Consider the following 22963-nt stretch of genomic DNA (forward strand, 5'->3'; position numbering starts at 1 on the left):
GTACCAAGGTAGTGCACACTCGACGAGGACTGAGGCAGGAGGCTGTTTGACAAGATCGAAGTAAGGGCCAGAATTAGAGAGCTATTTAACTTAGCTGATCCAAATTATGTCAGATTGAGCAACATCGAGAATGCTTTCAAGCTCGCCCGACCTCCCCCAAAGGTAACTCATCTTGCCTTATACCCGTAGTCTTATATTGTAATAGGAACTTACTATGTTATCTCCTATTTGTTTCCTAGATTAATGGTCGGGATAGAGCAATAGATGTTTGCGTCGCCACCCCCTGGTGTAGATTGGCTGCAAGTTGCCAACCCAACCGCCCTAGACCAGCGCTAGAGTCAAAGACATTCGACTAGGGCCATGCTCGGAGTTGGAGAGGAGGCAGCGGCCAAAGCTATTGGTAAGCGGCCAGCGACCAGCAAGCGTCGTCAGGCGATCTTTACTCTATCGAACGATGACGTAGAAGAGGGAGAGGATGCAGACATCTTATGACTCATCCCTCGAAAGAGGAGGAGGCAACTAGAGTCAATGGAGCAAGGTGGCTCCTCCATGCCGGCGGGACCCACATCATCGACCACTGCAGCACGAAGGACAAGCGGTGGAAGGGTCGAGCACCAAGGCCCAGCATCGGTGCTGGATGTAGAGGGAGACCAAGGTGTCACCCACACAGCATGTGGAGCAAGCACGGCCAAAGAGACGTGCCTTTGCCACATCATTCTGCGCTTCCAACATGTAAGTATTTGTAACTTTGATGTAAGCTTGCAATTTGTATTGATTGTGGTGACCTTCTGAACTTATCTCGGATGTACTAGTTCGGCGTCCACCGAAAATCTGGACCAGCAGGCCAAAATTTTCGTGGCTCCGCCAATAAATTCAGAACAGATTGTCCAGCAGCCGGTCATTGAGGAAGCCATATCAGAGGATCCATCATTACCTTAGCAAGGGAGCAGTCATACAATAGTCCCCGAGCAGGTGGTCGAGGTACCGATTGAACCGAGCATGAGTGCTCCGAGCACTCGACCTGCTGAGGGCAATACTTCAACATCGAGGGTGACGGAGCAAACCGAGGAGCGACAACCGGAGGTGAGAGCACAACCCACATTCACTGACGCTGAAGACCGTGGGAAGGCTTTGGTGATCGCGGAAGCTGCTAACACCGGATCAGCCCCGACAACCGAAGATGTGCCTAAAGAGGACAAAGTGGAGGAGGTCTTGGGCCGTCCACAAGACAAGCGACAACATGTGTATGTGTCGCGTTGGCGGAACGACCAATGGGTCGTTCATGAGGAAATCCTAGGAGGTCAAAGAGACCAAAAAAGTTGAACGAGCGGCGAAACGACTGGTGACGGAGGTCTAGGTATGCTTTGCTTTGCCACTTGATCTTGCTGTCTAATCAAACTTTCTTACTTAGCTTTTTGCACACATGACTTAATGAAGACCGCAAGGTACCATAAGAAGTGCTTTGACCAGATTAAGGGGATCACTGCAAGCAATAAAGAGCTGACGGCGGAAGTGGAATGCTTGCACCACCTACTTGAAGCCGCCAACCATGAGAGGACAGAGCAAGAGTCCTAGAAGTAGGACCTGATCACCTAGCTCAGTAACAAAGAGCAGGAAAGAACAAGTAAGTAGTCACTTTATCACAACGAGTGCATGACAAGTGTTGTTGCATTGTTGGTAGTAACAGCTGTAGTGTAGGCTTAGGAGCCAAAGTGGTCTGTCTCCAAGAGGAGAACAGTCATGCGGTCATAGAGTGTGATCGCCTGAATGAGGACAACAGAAAACTAGCGCACGACCAGTCGTAGATTTGGGACCACACGGCCAAGATGAAAGAGGAACTGAAAAGTAAGTTTTCCAAACCCCTTTGCTCACTTTTGTTTCCTGCCTTATCTTGTCGTGGTATGACATTGTAATAGCTTGTGCGATTTGTAGTTGTGAAAGTGAATGCCAAGAAGCATTTGGAGGTCGTGATAAAAGATCGTGACGGCTAGAAGGCGCAGTGCCAAGAGATCACCAAGGATCGGGACACATGGAAGAACCAGTGCCAGGAAGTGGCAACGGACATTTTGCCGGTGCTCAACCTTATCAATCCAGCACTTACAGAGGACGTGCCAAGGACGCCATAGCTTGGACTAGTCGATAGATGCCGAAAGGCATGGGGATGGTTCTAGGAGTTCGTGAAGGAGGCGGGTGAGTACATAGGCACACATGTGCTAAGCATGGTGCGTGCTCACTACCCCTTGATCGATCTCAAGTGCCTGGAGGCTGGATACCCAAAGGAGGTAGATCCAGACAAGGCTGAGGAGCTTTGGATGACCCAGCTAGACTTGTCAGCAAAAATAATTGGCGACATTAACCTATGTGGAGGCAGGGACAGCACCTATACAGGGTATGCCATCAACAAGTCAGCTAGAAGCGCCATCAGTTTTGAGCCAACTGGCGAAGCCTACGGTCTCGACCAGCCAGGCATCGGCGGGGCCATCTTCTTCAGCTCGACTAGTACAAGAGTCCCCGAGACTCGAGCATGATGCTAGGCCTAGCAAGCAATAGGTGCCGTGTGCCCCGACCAGCCAATAGGATAGGCTATAGCTGTAGAAGAAGATGTAGTTGTGTTATTGTAAACTTAGACCTTTTCTAGCAAGCTTGTAATAACATAACTGTATATCAGCATAAGCTTGTTTGTCTTGTAGAAAACGTATTTAAGCTTGGATCTCGTGTTGGGGTAACTAAGTGAGAACATGTTAGCGTTCTATTTAGTTATACTAGTTTAGTCAACACGTCACCCTAATAGGTTTATATGGCCCCGGTTTGTCCTATGGTCGGAGTGTGAGGGGCATAGCCTGTGCACACATAGACGCACACAAGTCGAACCAGAGGGGACCTACCGATCACCCATAGCGTAGAGAGCAGATCCCATGCACGCGTTGGGAGAAACCAGAGACAGGGCCTGCTCTAAAAACCTAGGAAGGAATGGTGGTCGGTTTTGACTGGTTGAGTTAGAATAACAATAGACTTCGAAGTGACACATTAGAGTGGTCGGAGAAATCATAATAGTTTTATTGAATTAAATCGAAAGTACAAGAGGAGTACATATCTTAGCAGTTAAGCATAGAAATGCCTAAGCTTGTCGATGTGCCATGAATTGGGTATGTCTGTACCAGTCTAGGTGAGCTAACCTATAAGACGTTGGTCGTGTAACCTCCTTGATCATGAAGGGCCCTTCCCATGGAGTTACGAGTTTGTGGACACCAGCTTGATTCATCTTCCACTTCAGGACCAGGTCCCCGACCATGAAGGACCGCTCCTTAATGTTCTTATTGTAGTACCTGTGCAAAACAGCAAGGTATTTGGCTGTACATATGCAAGAATCGAGCTGCTTCTCTTCTGCACTATTCACTTCTAGCTCCCGCACTTATTGGCCTTGTCTTCGTCGAAGTTCTCTACCCTGTGCTGATCTGAAGGCTATATCTGCTAGGAGCACTGTCTCAGCACCGTAAACCATAAAGTATGGTGATACGCTAGTATTGCAACTGGGCTGGGTTCTGAGGCCCCAGACCATGGCTGGTAACTCTTTGAGCCATCTTCTAGGAGCTTTGTCGTTTTCTCTATACATCCTCTTCTTAAGTGCATCCAAGATCATTCCATTTGCCCGCTCGACCTATCCATTAGCTCTAGGGTGCGCCACCGAGACTGTATTTTACTACTATGCTCCTTTCATCGCAGAAGTCCCAAAAATCGTTCCCAGTGAACTGAGTACCTAGATCAGTGATGATGTTGTTGGTATGCCAAAGCGGTGGATGACCTGGTCAATGAATGTGATGGCTTTTTCTAAGATGCCTATACCAGAGGCATGTACTCTATCCACTAGAAAATTTGTCGATCAGCACAAAGACACATGTAAATTTCCCAGGAGCTAGGCTTGAAGGGCCTGATCATATCTAGTCCCTAGCATGCGAAGGGCCAAGAGGCTGGTATTGTCTGAATCTCATGTGCTGGTGCAGTGGATTCTCTTGGCGAAGAACTGACAACCCTCACAATGGTGGACTAGCTTCTCTGCATTGGCTACAGCTGATGGCCAATAGAACCCTGCTTGAAAAGCCTTGCCAACCAGCATTCTCAAGGCCATGTGGTTGCCGCAGGAGCTAGAGTGGATTTGGTCTAGGAGATGTTCGCCATCCTCCTAGGTTATACACTTCATCAAGATTTCCTCCTTTGCGTTCTTGCGCCACAATTTGCCATCGACGAGCAGATACTGCTTACTGCGATGCATCAGGCATTTGTTTTCTGTCCGACCGGTGTAACCGCTACCATCTGTTAGGTACTTGATGAAAGGTACTCTCCAGTCAGGCTTCTTAGTGGTCGGAGGTGGTTCGATGGTGTTTGATGTCGGAACCGTAGCCACCAAAAGCTGGTCTGGAGGCTTGTCGACCGTGGGATCTTCCTCTTCGATGGAAGGCATGAGTGGGACTTTAGCTTGGGATGATCCTAACTTTGACAGTGCATCTGCTGCTTGATTTTTGTCCCAGACCACATGTGTGTACTTGATGCCATAGAACTTGCCTTCTAGCTTTCTGATCGATTTGCAGTATGCATCCATCTTTTCACTGGTCATATCCCAGTCCTTGTTGAGTTGATTGATGACCAGAGCTAAGTCCCCGTAGACATAGAGACGTTTGACACCAAGCTCGACCACAATGCGCAGACCATGTAGGCATGCTTCATACTCGGCAGTGTTATTAGATGCTGGGAAATAAATCCTGAGGACGTATCGGAGCTGCTCCTTGGATGGTGACACGAAAAGGACTCTTGCTCCTACGCCGTCAATGTTGAGAGAGCTGTCTAAGTACATCTTCCAATACTCATCAGGCCCCTAAGAGGCAGGTGTGCTTAAGTCTGTCCACTCGACGATGAAATCAACAAGTGCCTGAGACTTGATTGTAGTATGGCTTGCAAATTCCAAGGAGAAAGGGCATAGCTCCATTGCCCATTTGATGATGCGCCCGTTCACATCCTTGTTGCAAATGATGTCTCCTAGAGGGTACTCGGTCATGACCACCACACGGTATCCGTCGAAGTAATGTTTCAACTTTCGGGATGTTATCAGTATGGCGTAGATCAATTTCTAAATCTATGGGTACCTGGTCTTGGATCCATTGAGTACCTCACTGATGAAATAGATTGGTCACTATACCTTGTAGATGTGGCTGGGCTCGTTGTGCTCGACCACCATGGCAGTGGAGACCACTCGATTAGTTGCCGCAATGTAAAGCAGGAGGGTTTCATCTTCTCTGGGAGTAGTGAGGACCGAAGGTGACGTAAGGTATTGTTTTAGCTGTGTGAAGACAGCGTCTGCTTCCTCCTGACCACTCAAACTTCTCGGATGCTTTGAGCAGCTTAAAAAACGGTAATCCTTTTTCGCCTAATCTTGATATGAAACGACTGAGAGCGGACCATGCATACGGTAAGCTTCTGAACATCCTTCACCTTTTTGGGTGGCTTCATGTCCAAGACAGCTTTGACTTTCTCTGGGTTAGGGCGTATGCCATCGTGACTGATGATGTTGCCAAGTAGTATACTAGAAGGAACACCAAAGATGCACTTCTTTGGGTTTAATTTCCATTGGAATGTATTAAGGGCTGCAAAGGTGCATTTGAGGTTGTCAACAAGGGTACATGCTTCCTTGGTTTTGACAACTACGTCATCAACATAAGCCTCGACAAGGTCGCCTTTTATCCCATCTTTGAGGCAGGCCTGTATGGCGCAGTTGGAAGGTAGCCCCGGCGTTCTTGAGCCCGAACGACATGGTTGTGTAGTAGTAAGCGTCGAAAGGCGTGATGAATGATGTCTTGATCTGGTCATCCTTTTTGAGAGTGATCTGGTGATAACCAGAGTAGCAATCAAGAAAGGAAAGCAGCTCACAACCGGCAGTTGAATCTACAACCTCGTTTATGCGAGGTAAGCTGAAGGGGTCTTTAGGGTAGTGTTTGTTGAGATCAGTGTAATCAACACACATTCTCCATTCATTATTCTTTTTGCGTACAAGAACCGGGTTGGCTAACCACTTCGGATGATACACTTCTTTAATAAATTCGGCTGCCAAAAGCCGTGTAACTTCTACCTTAATCGCCTCCTTTTTGTCGCGAGCGAACCGTCGTAGCTTCTGCTTGATAGGTTTGGCCTTGCCATCGACATTTAAGGAGTGCTCAATCAAGTTCCGAGGTACACCGGGCATGTTAGTAGGTTTCCATGTAAACACGCTCATGTTGCTCCTCAAGAACCTGATGAGCGCATCTTCCTATTTAGGATCCAGGTTGGCCCTGATAAGGGCCGTTTCGCTGGGATCACCGTCGACTAGCTGGATCACTTTGCGCTCTTTGGACTTGACATTCTTACATGGGGCCTTGAGCTCTAGGATCTCCAGGTGGTCAGCTGGGGTCTTCTTGGCATCGAGCGTGGTCTCAGCCATGCGAATAGAGAGGTTGTGAGCCTCTGCTATTTTGAAGCTGTCATCCTCGCAGGTGTAAGCTACATACACGTTGCCCTTGAGAGTTAGAACCCCCTTCTCAGTAGGCATCTTGAGCACCAAATACCTGTAGTGAGGTATGGCCATGAACTTGGTGAGCGCTGGTCGACCAAGGATAGCATGGTAGGTGCCTTTGAAGTCGGCGACCACGAAGTTGACGTAGTCGGTGCGGAAGTGGTCTAGGGTACCAAATTGAACAGGTAGCATGATCTGCCCGAGAGGAGTAGAACTCTATCCGAGGAGAACACCCCAGAACTATGCCTCGTATGGCTTGAGATCAGCCTGGGTTATCTTTAGAGCTGGCAAACTGTTCTTGAATAGTATATCAATGGAGCTGCCACCATCAATCAGCACTCTATCGAACGGGACCCTATTGATACAAGGATCAAGGACCAGAGGAAAATGTCCTGGCTCAGGTATTGCGGCCCATTGGTCCTTTCTGCTGAAGGAGATCTCACAGTGAGACCAAGGAGGGAGCCGTGGATCGGCGATGAGGTTGTCGGTGTTGGCCACGTTCAAGTAGGCGCGGGCGAGCAGCTTGCGTTCTTGTTTGGTCTCAATGGACACTTTGCCTCCAATGATGGTGTGGACACGATCGATTGGCTTAACGTACTTGTGACGAGGATCTGTGTCTTCATCATCGTTGTCCTCGTTGCACTATTCCCCTATGTCGATAGGCTTGTCGAACATATCCGGAGCCTGTTGACGCGTGTAGATAGACTTGAGAAAGCGGCAATTCTCCATGGTATGGTTTGACTTGGGGTGGAGCTGGCAGGGTCCTTTCAATGCTTTGGCATAGTCTTCTTCGTAGTTGCGACGTCCACCACCTTTCTTAATGGTGTTGACCTCGTTCGTCGTCTTCCCTGAGCACGCTTGCCCCTATAATCATCACAGCAATTACACCGCTGATTACGCTGGTCGTGGTGGTCACGGGGGTCATTGCGCTGGTTGCGGTGATCGAAATTGTTGTTCCGACCATGGTTGCCGCGGTAGTCATCGTGGTGTGGGGGTGGTCGAAGCATGGAACCCTTGCTGCTTCTTCGATGATTATCTTTTTAGCATCATCGGCATCCACATATTTCTTGGCAGTGGCTAGGAGCATTGTGACTAATTTCAGGTCTCTTGCGGAGGAGCTTGTCCCGTAGGGCATCATGGAAGCGGAGACCAGTGATGAAAGCCTCGATTGCCTCATTGTTGAATATGGACTGGGACCTTGATGCGCATCTCCAAGAAACGCCAACGTACTCACTGTAGTGGCTCATCTTTCCGGTCTCGAATCTACTACAGATCATATTTGTTGCTGGGTTGCTCGCAAGTGGCAATGAAGTTGTCGATGAAGGCTTGCTTGAGCTCTTGCTAAGAATCAAAGTAGTTCGCCGGCAAGCTGACTAGCCATTGGTGACCTGCATGGCCGACATCAATAGGGAAGTAGTTAGACATGATGTGCTCATCAGCCATGGTTGATCTGCACGTGGTTTCGTAGAGCATGACCAATAATTCGGGGTTCTCCTTGCCATCGTACTTCTAAAGTTTTTCAAGCTTGAAGTTCTTGGGCCATATGACTTGGCGAAGGTGCGGAGTAAACTGCTTCAAACCCGGAGGGCCGTGGGCAGTATCATATTCCATATGGCGATAGCTTTCATGGGATGCACGATCGTTGGCTCTTTGGTTGATGCGATCACGCAGATCGCGTTCTCCGAGGTAATGGTGGAGATTGTTATTGCCATCACGGCGATCTCGGTTGCCACCCTGATTAACCCTGCGACCGTGGTTATCATGGCAATTATCACGGTTGTCTCGGCGGTTGTCGTCTCGAAAGTCATGATGGTTGTCATCCCGACGGCGGTTGTCGTCTCGACCACCATCATGGCCACTATTTCCGCCTTTGAAAGCTCTAGTTTGGTTTTGGTGAATTGATGAAACCCTAAGATGCTAACCTAGTTTATCAAGTGATCATGAGATAGGTAGCATACTTCAAGTAGAGAAGCTAATGAAGATCATGACATGACAATGGTGATGGCATGGCGATGATCAAGGGCTTAAACTTGAAAAGAAGAAAGAGAAAAACAAAAAGCTCAAGGCAAAGGTATAATTTATAGGAGCTATTTTGTTTTGGTGATCAAGACACTTAGAGGGTGTGATCACATTTAGATTTGATAGCCGTACTATTAAGAGGAGTGAAACTCGTATCGGAATACGGTTATCAAAGTGCCACTAGATGCTCTAACTCATTACATATGCATTTAGGATCTAGTGGAGCGCTAACACCCTTAATAATATTTGTGAAAATATGCAAACAAATGTGCACAAGGTGATACACTTGGTGGTTGGCACATTGGAGCAAGGGTGAAATTAGAGGTGAAAACAAAGGTGATGCTGGCGTCGGTCAACTGACTGGACGCTAGATCCAAAAGCATCGGACGCTGACTGGCTGCATCTGGTCGCATTGACTAGTGGTACAGAGGCTAGGGTTTACCATCGGACGCTGGGCTATTTCCAGTCGAGGTGGACCAGACGCGTCCGGTCGAGGAAAACCGACTTTCGACCCTTACTGTACTCAACCGGACGCTGAGGCTCCAGCGTCCGGTCAGTTCTACCAAAGTGTCCGGTCAGCTTTATAGACATTGAAAACTGACGAACAACGTTTGAAGCTGATGACGCATGGCATTCATCTGTGGACCGAACGCTGGGTCCAGGGTCCGGTCAGTAAGACCGGAGCATCCGGTCAGAGCGCAGTGCGCCTAGTGAAGGGGTATAACGGCTCTATTTCATGGGGGCTTCTATTTAAGCCCCATGGCCGGCTGTGGCTCACATCTTTGGCCATTTTCATTGACATAGCAACCTTGTGAGCCTAGCCAAAGCCCTCCCACTCATCTCCATCATTGATTCATCATCATAGTGAGATTGGGAGTGATCCAAGTGCATTGCTTGAGTGATTGCATCTAGAGGCACTTGGTGTTCGTGTTTCGCTGATAGATTTCGCTTGTTACTCTTGGTGGTTGCCGCCACCTAGACTGGCTTGGAGCAGCGAGGATCGTTGAGCGGAGTGTGGTGATTGTCTCCGGCTCCAATCGTGGTGATTGTGAGGGGTTCTTGACCTTTCCCCGGTGGAGCGCCAAAAGGTACTCTAGTGGATTGCTCGTGGCTTGTGTGATCCTCATCTTGTGTTGGTTGTGCGGCACCCTATTACAGGTTTGGCGTGTGATGCCAATTAGCGCGTGAACCTCCAAGTGAGTGAATCGCCACAACGAGGACTAGCTTACCGGCAAGCAAGTGAACCTCGGTAAAAATCATTGTGTTCATCATTGATTCCGAGGTGATTGGTCTTCATTGTTATTCATCTTTGTGATTGATTGGTTCTTCATCTACACGTCGGTATAACCCTCTTGATCAATCTCTTTACTTTACCGCAAACTAGTTGACAAGCTCTTTAGTGTAGCTAGTTGTGAGAGCTTGCATGCTTGGTTGGTGTGGCTCTTTAGTTAGCCTTTGAGAGCACACTAACATAGGTTAGTGTCATTGCTCTTGTGTGAATTGACACTATCTAAACTAGAATTGTGGTAGGTGGCTTGCATTTTGAAGTAGGCTAGTGCAACACTTGCTTCGCCTCTTAATTGTCTAACCATTTTGTTAAGTGTTGTTGTAGAAATTTTATTAGGCTATTCACCCCCCCTCTAGCCATTAGGACCTTTCAAGTGGTATCAGAGCCGAGGTCACCGTTATTTGAGGCTTAACAACCTTCGGTGTTAAAATGACTCAAATCAACAACACCAAGAAGTCCACCCCAATTTGATGGCACAAACTATCCTTATTGGAAGTCAAAGGTGACCACACATATCAAGTCAATCAATAGAAAGGTGTGGAAGGTGGTAGAAACCAAAATTGAGATTGGTGATCCAGAAGAATCCCACCACGTGGCCGAAGAAGTACTTCTCCAAAACAATGACATTGCTCCAAGTGCTATTCATGATGCAATTGATGAAAGAACATTTGAGCAAATCAAGAATATTGAGATGGCACATGAAGCTTGGAAGAAGTTGGAAGAATCATTTGAGGGCACTCAAGCCGTGAAGGGTGCAAAGGCATACATCCTCAAAGAAAAGTTTGCAAGCTTCAAGATGAAGGAGGATGAAAGTGTGTCAGAGATGTTCCATAGGCTTCAAGTGCTTATCAATGATCTCAAAGCACTTGGGGAAGAGGTGAAGGACAAGGACTTCTCCCACAAGTTCTTGAGATGCTTGCCTTCAAGATTTGGTACATTGGTCACCATTCTAGTGAGAAGCGGTTTGGACACCATGACACCAAACCAAGTATTGGGAGATATAATGACCGATGATACCTATAGAGATGATGATGAGAAGGAAGGAAAGAAGGAGAAGAAAGAAGAGAAGAAGGATGAGAAGAAGAAGAGCTGTGGCATTCAAAGCCACATCATCCAAGGGCAAAGCTAAGCAAGAAACATCAAGTGAAGAAGATGAATCATGAGATGATGATGATGATGAGAAGATGGCTCTATTTGTCAAGAGATTTGGCAAGTTCATGGTGAAGAAGGGCTACCGTTCTAGAAGAAAGAAGTCTTCATCCAAGAACAAAGAAGAGTCAAGAAGATGCTTCAAGTGTGGAAGCAAAGATCATCTTGTTGCTCAATGCCCTATACAATAGTGACAATGATGATGACAACAAGAAGAACAAGAAGAATGACAAGAAGGAAAAGAAAGAGAAGAAGGACAAGATGGCCTTCAAGAAGAAGAAGGGTGGTTCATATGTAGTCACTTGGGATAGTGATGCTTCCTCAAGTGATGATGATGATGATAGTGATGATCACAAGACCACCAAGAAGAAGGTTCTTGCAAGCATTGCCATCAATGAGAAGCCTTCTCTCTTCGAATCTTCATCATGCTTCATGGCTAAGGCCACTAAGGTACAATCTTGTGATGATGAAAGTGATGAAGAACATGTTGATGATAATGAACATGAAAATGAAAATGATAGTGATAGTGATAGTGATGATGATGAACCTACTAAGGATGAATTATTTGACATGCTAGAGGATGCTAAAGAACACTTTGACATTAAAAGAAGAGAATGCAAGAGATTGAATAAGGAGGTAAAAGCCCTTAAGCAAGCCCTTGATAAGCTCAAAGCAACTCATGAGAAGCTAGAGGTAGCCTATGAGAAGCTTGGCAAGGCTCACAAAAAGCTTGAAAAAGCTCATTCCACTTTAGCTTAATGAACAAGATAAAAAGAAGCATGTTGAAACTTGTGATGTAGGTGTAACTTGTGATTTAATTGATACATCACTATCTATGCCTATCATTGTTGCTACTACTAACCCTTCTTGTAGCACTTCCACTTCCACCTCATCTAGTAGTGATGGTCTCACTTGTGACACCTCACTAGTGGTTGAGAATGAGAACCTCAAGAAGGAGGTAACTAAGCTCACTCACACCTTGGCTAAGGCTTATGGTGGTGAGGACCGCTTGCTTATGGCCTTGGGTAGCCAAAGAGCTTCTCTCTACAAAGAGGGATTGGGCTATACCCCCAAGAAAGGCAAGGCAGCCTTTGCTCCTCACAAGACAAGTTTTGTGAAGAACAATGGTCGGTTTTGCACTAGTTGTAAGCAAGTTGGTCATAGAGAGCATGAATGCACCAACAAAAGCAAAAATGCTAATGTATCCTCCATTAAGCTTAATTCTTCCTATATGCTTGTTAAGGGTACAAATGGTGTGAAGGCTAAGTTCATTGGCAAACCATGGATGGGCTCAAAGAAGAAAGCCATTTGGGTGCCAAAGAGCTTGGTTACTAACCTTCAAGGACCCAAGCAAGTTTGGGTACCTAAAAGGAATTGATCATCTTTTGTAGGTCAATTACAAAGCCTGGAGGAAGGCATTGGGTTCTTGATAGTGGGTGCATTCAACACATGACCGGAGATGCAAGAATGTTCAACTCAATCAACACCAATGGCAATGATAGGTTATGATAGTATCACATTTGGTGACAATGGCAAAGGCAAGGTCAAAGGGCTTGGTAAGATTGCAATATCCAATGACTTGAGCATATCCAATGTGTTGCTAGTAGAGAGCTTGAATTTCAACTTGCTATCCATGGCTCAATTATGTGATCTTGGATTCAAATGCATATTTGGAGTAGATGATGTAGAGATCATAAGTGTAGATGGCTCTAACTTGATCTTCAAAGGCTTTAGATATGAGAATCTATACTTGGTTGATTTCAATGCTAGTGAAGCTAGATTGTCCACATGCTTGTTCACTAAGTCTAGCATGGGTTGGTTATGGCATAGAAGGCTTGGTCATGTTGGAATGAAACAATTGAATAGATTGATTAAGCATGACTTAGTTAAAGGCTTGAAAGATGTTGTGTTTGAAAAGGATAAGCTTTGTAGCTCTTGTCAAGCCGGCAAACAAGTTGGAAATACCCATCCTAAGAAAAGTACTGATGAGCACTAGCAAAGCATTTGAGTTATTGTACATGGATTTGTTTGGGCCAACACAATACACTAGTATCGGTGGAAATAAATATGGATTTGTGATAGTGGATGACTACACTAGATACACATGGGTATTCTTTCTAGTGGACAAAAGTGATGTGTTTGCAACGTTCAAATCATTTGTCAAGGGCATTCACAATGAGTTTGAAACAACCATCAAGAGAGTTAGAAGTGACAATGGTAGTGCATTCAAGAACACTAGAATTGATGAGTTATGTGATGAATTTGGAGTTAGACATCAATTCTCGGCCAAGTACACCCCCCAATCAAATGGTCTTGTTGAGAGAAAGAATAGAACACTCATTGATATGGTAAGGTCTATGCTTAGTGAGTACAATGTGAGTCAATCTTTTTGGGCCGAAGCTATCAACACGGCTTGCTATTGTAGCAACCGCCTCTATTGTCACCGATTGAAAGAGAAGACACCATATGAGCTCTTGAATGGTAGAAAGCCCAACATTGCATATTTTTGGGTCTTTGGTTGCAAATGCTATATCTTGAAGAAAGGCACAAGATTGGGCAAGTTTGATAAGAAATGTGATGAAGGATTCCTACTTGGTTATTCCACTACTAAGCAAAGCATATAGAGTTTGGAATTTGGATAGTGGTACTCTTGAGGAAGTTCATGATGTTGAATTTGATGAAACCAAGGGTTCACAAGAAGAGAATGAGAACTTGGAAGATGTTAGAGGCATTCAACTTTCAAATGCCATGAAGAATATGGATATTGGTGAATTGAGGCCTAGGCAAGTGATTGATGATGAAGATGATCAAGTGCAAGTGCTCTCCAACTCAAATGTGCAAGATGATACAAATCAAGCTAGTGCAAGTGACTCTCATGACATTTATCAAGATCAAGTGGCTAGTACATCATCTCAACCCAATGATCAAGCAAGTGCAAGCAATCAACTTCCAATCCTTCAACCAACCAATGTTGCAAGAGATCATCCTTTGGATACAATCATTGGTGATATTTCAAGAGGTGTACAAACAAGATCAAGATTGGCATCATTTTGTGAACACTTCTCATTTATGTCATCCATTGAACCGAAGAAGATAGATGAAGCTTTGAGGGATGTTGATTGGGTGAATGCTATGCATGAAGAATTGAATAACTTCACAAGAAATCAAGTATGGGAGTTGGTAGAAAGACCAAAGGGACACAATGTGATTGGAACCAAATGGGTCTTTAGAAACAAGCAAGATCAAGATGGGATAGTAGTAAGGAATAAAGCAACATTGGTAGCACAAGGCTATACACAAGTTGAAGGTCTTAACTTTGGAGAAACATATGTCTCGGTTGCTAGATTGGAAGCAATAAGAATCTTGCTAGCCTATGCTTGTGCTCACAACATCAAGCTCTATCAAATAGGATGTCAAGAGTGCATTTCTCAATGGCTATATCAATGAAGAAGTATATGTTGAGCAACCTCCTGGTTTTGAAGATGATAAGAAGCCCAACCATGTGTACAAGTTGAAGAAGGCTTTGTATGGCTTAAAGCAAGCACCTAGAGCATGGTATGAGAGATTGAGAGATTTCCTACTCTCTAAAGGGTTCACCATGGGCAAGGTTGACACCACTCTTTTCATCAAGAAGATTGGAAAAGATCTATTTGTATTACAAATCTATGTAGATGACATCATATTTGGATCAACAAATCAAGATTTTTGTAATGAGTTTGGAAAGATGATAGCTAATGAGTTTGAAATGTCCATGATTGGAGAATTGAGTTACTTCCTTGGTCTTCAAATCAAGCAATTGAAGAATGGTACATTTGTAAGTCAAGGCAAGTACATCAATGTCGCAGAACCGACCAATTTATAAGAGTACAAGTACAATGGCAGCCCGCAAGAGGTCGCACTGTCATTACTTGAACCCATATAAACCTGGTAGTCCGTCGAGTACCACGACAGGTCTCGATAAACGGTTTACAACAACCAAGATCGTACAGGATTCAACATACATGCCACATATTACATAAAGTTCACAGATACATTTCGTCATCAGAGTACGAATAAAAGTTATTACAAACCGAGTTTGATAAATAAAGCAGAAGCAAATAAGTTCAAAAATAAAGTTTCCAACATAGTTTGATACAATGCCAAATAAGATCACGGTCCACAAAAGTAAGGATAGGAATTAATAAAGAAGCTTGCCCAAGGCTTACTCCTCATCCATGGTGGGATAGAAGCAACTCTTGCAATAACCATGATACACAGTGCCATCTGCAACAATGGGAAAATAAACCCTGAGTACGAGAAGGTACTCAGCTAGACTTACCCGTCATGAACCAGAAATAAAATGACTCCAAGGATTATGCAAGGCTGTATAAGTGGACGTAACTTGACAACATTTTTGCGTAAAAGCAATTGAATCATGGTACAGTTATAAAGTCTTTACCAGGTTAATTATAACTATCCATTTCTAGGTTAGCAAACTATCCTGTGCCAAACATGTGGTATATCATTTAGAAGCATATAATAGTAACCATAGCAGGTATTGTAATTCCATATTTATCCGAACCATCATGTTTCATAACACAGTTACTATGATGTTGGAGCTAGTCAAGTTTCTCACTATCTGGGAGAGACGGCGATTCGAATCAATTTCAACCAGCTAGGGAATTTATTCCTAACACAAACCCTAGGTCTACCAGCCACGATAGCCTTAGGTCATCCTTTGGTACAACTCAGGTACACATTTCGTGGGTCCATACCACGCCGCACAATCTGGAACACCAGATGCTAGGATGCTCAGGCCAAGCCTACCCTTGGGCTCAGTCTGATCGTTCCTCGGAAGGAGCGCACAACAGAACTGGGTCCTGGCCTGAGTTGAATTACTCGGCTTTTTGGTTCGGAATGAGTTATCTGGCCAGCTAAGTAAGAGGCATGCAGTTCAATCTTGTCAAAAGTTCCAACAACTGGTATGGTCCTTGATCGACACAGATGGGGATAGATCCACACCCAAGACCTCCATGTCTTGTTGCTTCTCTATCGACCTCCCGTTCGGTCTTGATTTACTTTTACCTCATGGTTCTGTTCCACGATAGCAGATATAGCCAACCATGCTCCGGTATCCACCTATATCTCGCAGGTGACAAGATATCACCTAACTTCTACCGGTCTAAGCATAGCTAAGCATATATTCGATCCTGGACCTATACCGGTTAAAGGTGTAATATCTAGACAAGGAATGTACATGCATCAAGTGGTTCCATTCAACTCTTATAACCTAATGCATCAATCATAAGTACTTAAGTAAACAGTTGTAAATTACTGGGAGACTTAGAATGCTTCGGGGCTTGCCTCACCGAAAGGAAGTGGGGCGGTGGTCAGGACACTCTAGAAGCTCCTCAGGGATCTGCTCCACGCCTTCGGGAGCTGCGGCTTGCGGATTCTCCTGCTGGTCCCCTTCCTCTACTTCTTCGAATTCCAGCAACGTGATCTCTTCCTTCGATCCTAGATGCATGAATGTGGCATAAGTATTACGAATGCATATATGTTAACAAGTGCATCATGTTTATTGAGTAGGTGCATATCTCTTCTCGATTATTAATTAACTACTTCTACAATGCATCGACTATGCCACAAAATAGTAGTTACTTGTTTTACTCATAATTGGAGTTCTACTAATCTAAATACAGTGATCCTAGACTTTCTAGGAAAGCTTATCAAATTGTCTACAACTTTGTTATTAACCATTTTTATAGTACACATCATTTTCAACATGCAACTCATCAAACTCCAGAACCTGTCCGAAAACTATTCAATATGCAATACCAATGTAACAATACTTCTAATTCATGTAATCATTCAAAATTTGACAACATAAAATCTACCAATAGTTTAAGCATACCAAATACATTTAAGATAATATAATGGTGAAGCCCAAACTATTTATTTAAATGCCTTTATTATTTTACTGAGATATTTAGGTTAAATAATAAACATATATCAGAGGTACTTCATAAATTCTCAAAAATTTACAGTGCCTTACTAATGCTATCAAAGGATTACTATAAAAATTTCATGTCATTTTACCCTAGTAGAACATCCTATACAAAAATGACAAGGCACCAAGGCTTGAAATAGCATAAATAGAAAACCCTATTGAAAAGTGTCAAGCAATAGATTTCCTATTTTTCTTAGCATCCTTATGGTACTAGGATAACCTCCAACAAATTTCATAAGTATTGGATTCCTAAATAATTTATAAAAATTTACACAAGGATCTCCTAATTATAAAAGAAAAATCTATAACTAAAAATCTACACATGCACTGGTCCTCAAATTTTAACCAAAGTTCACATATGCTAAGACTAGCCTACCACAAAAAATTCATAATTTTTGGAGCACAGGAACTCTAGATATAAAATAAACAAATTTGAATATATTCAAAAGCACATTTCAAATCCCTATTTAAATCTCCAAAAATTTCTACTGTAAATGCTAAGAACATATTTTTCCTAAATACTACACTTCCTAAGGAGCACTACCAAATTTATTTCACAATTTTTGAAGCTACCAAACTAAAGATACAAAAATTACAAAATATATGAAATCTGTATTAAAAAATGAACTGGCTTTAATACATGGAGTCGCTAACACGCGGGACCCACTGGTCAGTTGACCCCACTGGTCAGTGAGACAAAACAGAGCCGGCGACGCTACTCTACGAGCGTGGCTAGAATTCGACGGCGGCGAGTTCGCCGGCGGTGACATCTTCACCAGACGTTCTACTCGACGAGGCGCATCGTTTGCACTACTTGCCCGGCCCTAACATCAACTCTAGTGACAACGATGGCGGCCATGGCGGATCGGTGGTGCTGGACGACGGCGCTACGCTGGTGGAGGCTATGGTGGCTCGATTGAACGCTATGTCGAGCATCACTCAGCTGCGGCAGAGCTAACTAGCGCCCTATTGCGGCCTGGGGTGGACGGTGGCGACGTGGCCACGGAGACGGGGCTAGCGGCGGAGCTCTGGCGAGCTCACACGCGTTACGGTGGCTTACCAAGCGCTACCAGCGGACACGGGAGGAGGTAGTAGGTTGCTAGGGAGCTAGTGGTGCTACTACGGTGAAGAATGGACGGCTCGTCGCGAGCCTACGCAGGCTATGGTGATGGCGGAGCAAGGAGGCGCTCGGCTACTGCTGCGGCGAGGAAGGAGGAGCCAGAAAAGCGAAATAGGAAGCATAGGGTGATGCGGGCGAGTGCGGGGGTGATAAAGGCGCGTACTGGCCCAATGTGGCCTGGCGAGGCAGAGCAGAGGCGATGCGCGGCCATTTCTCCTCCACACAGCGGCCATGGCCTGAAGGCGGTCGGCCACTGAATCGCCCGATTCAGTAAGTTCAGAGCCCGTGAAGAAGCCTAACAGCGTGTTTTCCCGTCCATCTAACCGCTAATCCGTGGAGTATTAGCGCACACCGTCAAAACCAAAATTGTAGCTTAATGTACCAGCTTCCATTCTTGTTCAATGAGCTCATGCTAATTCCAAACTGAACTCGAGTTATATCATCCCAAAGGTCGGCTATCAGCACGTCAGTGAACCAGGACTTAGCAAAATTTCTTAAGTGTTGAATTGTTGATTCTTCTGATTTTTGTGGGACCAATTCAAGCATGTTAGGAGCTAAATCAGTCAAAGACCCAAAAATAAAAGTTGTTCCTTATGTCAAACACTACAACTTTGCTTTGGTGATCTCCTCCATGCAAGGTCTCTAACACCTAGTTCAACTTTGGTCAAACATGTCACTTTTAAATGATGATACACATCAAAGCATGGCTTAATGACCTTTTTACCCCTAACCATGAATATCAAAGTTGTTCATAATGATACTCTAAACATGTTTAAGCTATTTGCAAGGTCACACAATCATTTCATGTAGTAGTCACTCATTGAGCTAGTTAGTGTAATCATAAGAAAGCTTAAGTGTTGGTTCATGAAATGTAACCCTGAGCAAGGTTCTATTTGCTACCCTAGGTGTGGCTACATGTTTGTGTGACTCACATCCACCAAGTACATGTGTCCACTCATGATCATATGCCTAGACACATGGAGACATGAAATAACGAGAAAAGTTGCATATGTTTAAGAAACATGCGATAATAAGCAAACGTTGCAGATGTTGCAATCCAATGTTTCAAGTGTCAAGCTTATATATGAATGCTTTATGATCATGCTCATGTTATGCAAGTCAAGTTATGTAAGGCTAACACCCTGAGGTGTTACAATCAAGGACATGATCAAGAAGTTTGGAATGAGTGATAGCAAAGTCATTAGCACACCAATGGGAACCAATGGCAACTTGGATAGTGATGCAAGTGGAAACATGGTAGATCAAAAGTTGTATCGGTCTATGATTGGAAGCCTACTCTATGTGACCGCATCAAGGCCGGATGTCATGTTTAGTGTATGCATGTGTGCAAGATTTCAAGCCTCACCAAGAGAAAGTCATTTGAAGACTACAAAGAGAATTTTGAGGTACTTGAAGCATACACCAAATGTTGGTTTGTGGTATCCCAAAGGAGCAAAGTTTGAGCTAGTTGGTTACTCCTACTCGGATTATGCGAGATGCAAGGTTGAAAGGAAGAGCACCTCGGGCACATGTCAATTGTTGGGAAGATCACTTAGTTTCATGGTCATCAAAGAAGCAAAATAGTGTTGCATTATCAACCGCCGAAGCCGAATACATATCCGCCGGTAGTTGTTGTGCACAAATACTTTGGATGAAGGCCACTTTGAGTGATTTTGGAATCAAGTTCAAGAAAGTGCCATTGCTATATGATGAGAGTACAATCAAGTTAACCAACAATCCGGTTCAACATGCAAGAACAAAGCACATTGATGTCCGCCACCATTTCATAAGAGATCATCAACAAAAAGGGGACATTTGTATTGAGAGTGTAGGCGTTGAAGATCAACTTGCCGACATATTCACCAAGCCATTGGATGAGAAAAGGTTTTGCAAGCTAAGGAATGAGTTGAACATATTGTACTTCTCAAATATGTGTTGATGCAACCCCCACTCATATGACATGCCTCTCCTTCGAGCAATCCAAGGTAAAAGTTGATTGGCATGACATACATCTTTGCTAAGGACATGATTAGTGCATCTAGTCACATTTTCAATCTTATTAGGACCTTTCAAGTGGTTCTATTTTATTAGGCTCATTCATGAAAATCAAATGAATTTTGATGACAATATGGTATCACTATTGCTTCTATGCTTGACTTGATCTAGTGATGGCATATGACATGTTTATGGGCTTGTAAACCTAGTGTTTAATCTAGAAAATGAACTATAAGTGTTTAACTCAACATGGTACAAGATAACCCTTATTTGGAGGTGTGAAGAAGCTTGTCCTTGGATCAAACCGAGTTAAATATCTTCGAGGAATAATCTAGAATTGAACCAAATTTGGGAAAATAACCCTCACCCCATTGATTGACATTGATAATATCGACCCTACAAGTAATACTATCTACATTTAGAACCTTTGTGGTCATTGATGACAAAGGGGGAGAGAAACAAAGATATGGGGGAGAGAAACAAAGATAGGGAGAGAAACAAAGATAGGGAAAAAGGGAAAGAAACATAAAGATATCTTGACATATGACATAGGGGGAGAGATATGAAAAAGGAAAGGGATCAATTAAAATTTTGAGCACACAAGTAGGGGGAGCAAGCTCATGAACTTGTATGGTGCACTTGTATGTGCATTTCATATGCTTGCTTGCATGACACAAGTATTTAATTTAAACATCCATGCTTGTGTGATAAATGTTAGTTGTAAGATTGAATGATGAAATGAAATCACTAGATAACTTTCAAGTAAGCCTTTTCAAGTGGTATCTTTTCAAAGTATGTTTTCAAGTGATATTGAACTAACTATGGTGCTAAGGATGGTATAATGGTGCACTCCGATTGGTATCATGCTTCAAAGGTCCATCTTTTATACCTTAGCATCATTTGGTAGACATTGTCTCCTATATTTCCTATCTAAGCATATGTGCAAGCTTCAATCCAAACTCTTAGCACATATGTAGGGGGAGCAATTGCTACCATTTGGGGTTCATGAAACTTGTCCATATCCTTTTACAAATGGTGAATATGCTTGGGCAAGCAACATGGATTCAATTGAATTTTAATTCATATCTTTGTATAAGGGTTGTCATTAATTACCAAAAAGGAGGAGATTGAAAGCTCTAGTTTGGTTTTGGTGAATTGATGAAACCCTAAGTGCTAACCTAGTTTATCAAGTGATCATGAGATATGTAGCACACTTCAAGTAGAGAAGCTAATGAAGATCATGACATGACAATGGTGATGGCATGGCGATGATCAAGGGCTTAAACTTGAAAAGAAGAAAGAGAAAAACAAAAAGCTCAAGGCAAAGGTATAATTTGTAGAAGCTATTTTGTTTTGGTGATCAAGACACTTAGAGGGTGTGATCACATTTAGGTTTGATAGCCGTACTATTAAGAGGAGTGAAACTCGTATCAGAATACGGTTATCAAAGTGCCACTAGATGCTCTAACTCATTGCATATACATTTAGGATCTAGTGGAGGGCTAACACCCTTAATAATATTTGTGAAAATATGCTAACAAATGTGCACAAGGTGATACACTTGGTGCTTGGCACATTGGAGCAAGGGTGGAGAAGTTAGAGGTGAAAACAAAGGTGATGCTGGCGTTGGTCAACTAACTAGACGCTGGATCCAAAAGCACCGGACGCTGACTGGCTGCGTCCGGTCGTGTTGACTGGCGGTACAGAGGCTAGGGTTTACCACTGAACGCTGGGCTAGTGTCCGGTCGAGGTGGACCGGACACGTCCGGTCGAGGAAAACTGACTTTCGACCCTTACTGTACTCGACCAGACGCTGAGGCTCCAGCGTCCATTCAGTTCTACCAGAGTGTCCGATCAGCTTTATAGCCGTTGAAAACTGACGAACAATGTTTGAAGCTGATGACGCGTGGCGTTTATCTATGGACCGGACGCTGGGTCCAGGGTCCGGTCAGTAAGATCGGAGCGTCCGGTTAGAGCGCAGTGTGCCCAGTGAAGGGGTATAGCGGCTCTATTTAGTGGGGGCTTCTATTTAAGCCCCATGGCCAGCTGTGGCTCACATCTTTGGCCATTTTCATTGACATAACAACCTTGTGAGTCTAGCCAAAGCCCTCCCACTCATCTCCATCATTGATTCATCATCATAGTGAGATTGGGAGTGATCCAAGTGCATTGCTTGAGGGATTGCATCTAGAGGCACTTGGTGTTCGTGTTTCGCTACGGATTTCGCTTGTTACTCTTGGTGGTTGCCACCACCTAGATAGCTTGGAGCAGCGAGGATCGTTGAGCGGAGGGTGGTGATTGTCTCCTGGCTCCGATCGTGGTGATTGTGAGGGGTTCTTGACCTTTCCCCGATGGAGCGCCAAAAGGTACTCTAGTGGATTGCTCGTGGCTTGTGTGATCCTCATCTTGTGTTGGTTGTGCGGCACCCTATTGCAGGTTTGGCGTGTGATGCCAATTAGTGCGTGAACCTCCAAGTGAGTGAATCGCCACAACGAGGACTAGCTTGCCGGCAAGCAAGTGAACCTCAGTAAAAATCATTGTGTTTATCATTGATTCTGAATGTGATTGATCTTCATTGTTATTCATCTTTGTGATTGATTGGTTCTTCATCTACACGGCGGTATAACCCTCTTGATCACTCTCTTTACTTTACCGCAAACTAGTTGACAAGCTCTTTAGTGTAGCTAGTTGTGAGAGCTTGCATGCTTGGTTGGTGTGGCTCTTTAGTTAGCCTTTGAGAGCACACTAACATAGGTTAGTGTCATTGCTCTTGTGTGAATTGACACTATCTAAACTAGAATTGTGATAGGTGGCTTGCATTTTGAGTAGGCTAGCGCAACACTTCCTCATAATTGTTTAACCATT

This window comes from Miscanthus floridulus, chromosome 13 (genome assembly GCF_019320115.1).
Source record: "Miscanthus floridulus cultivar M001 chromosome 13, ASM1932011v1, whole genome shotgun sequence".
NCBI classification, from domain to species: domain Eukaryota; kingdom Viridiplantae; phylum Streptophyta; class Magnoliopsida; order Poales; family Poaceae; genus Miscanthus; species Miscanthus floridulus.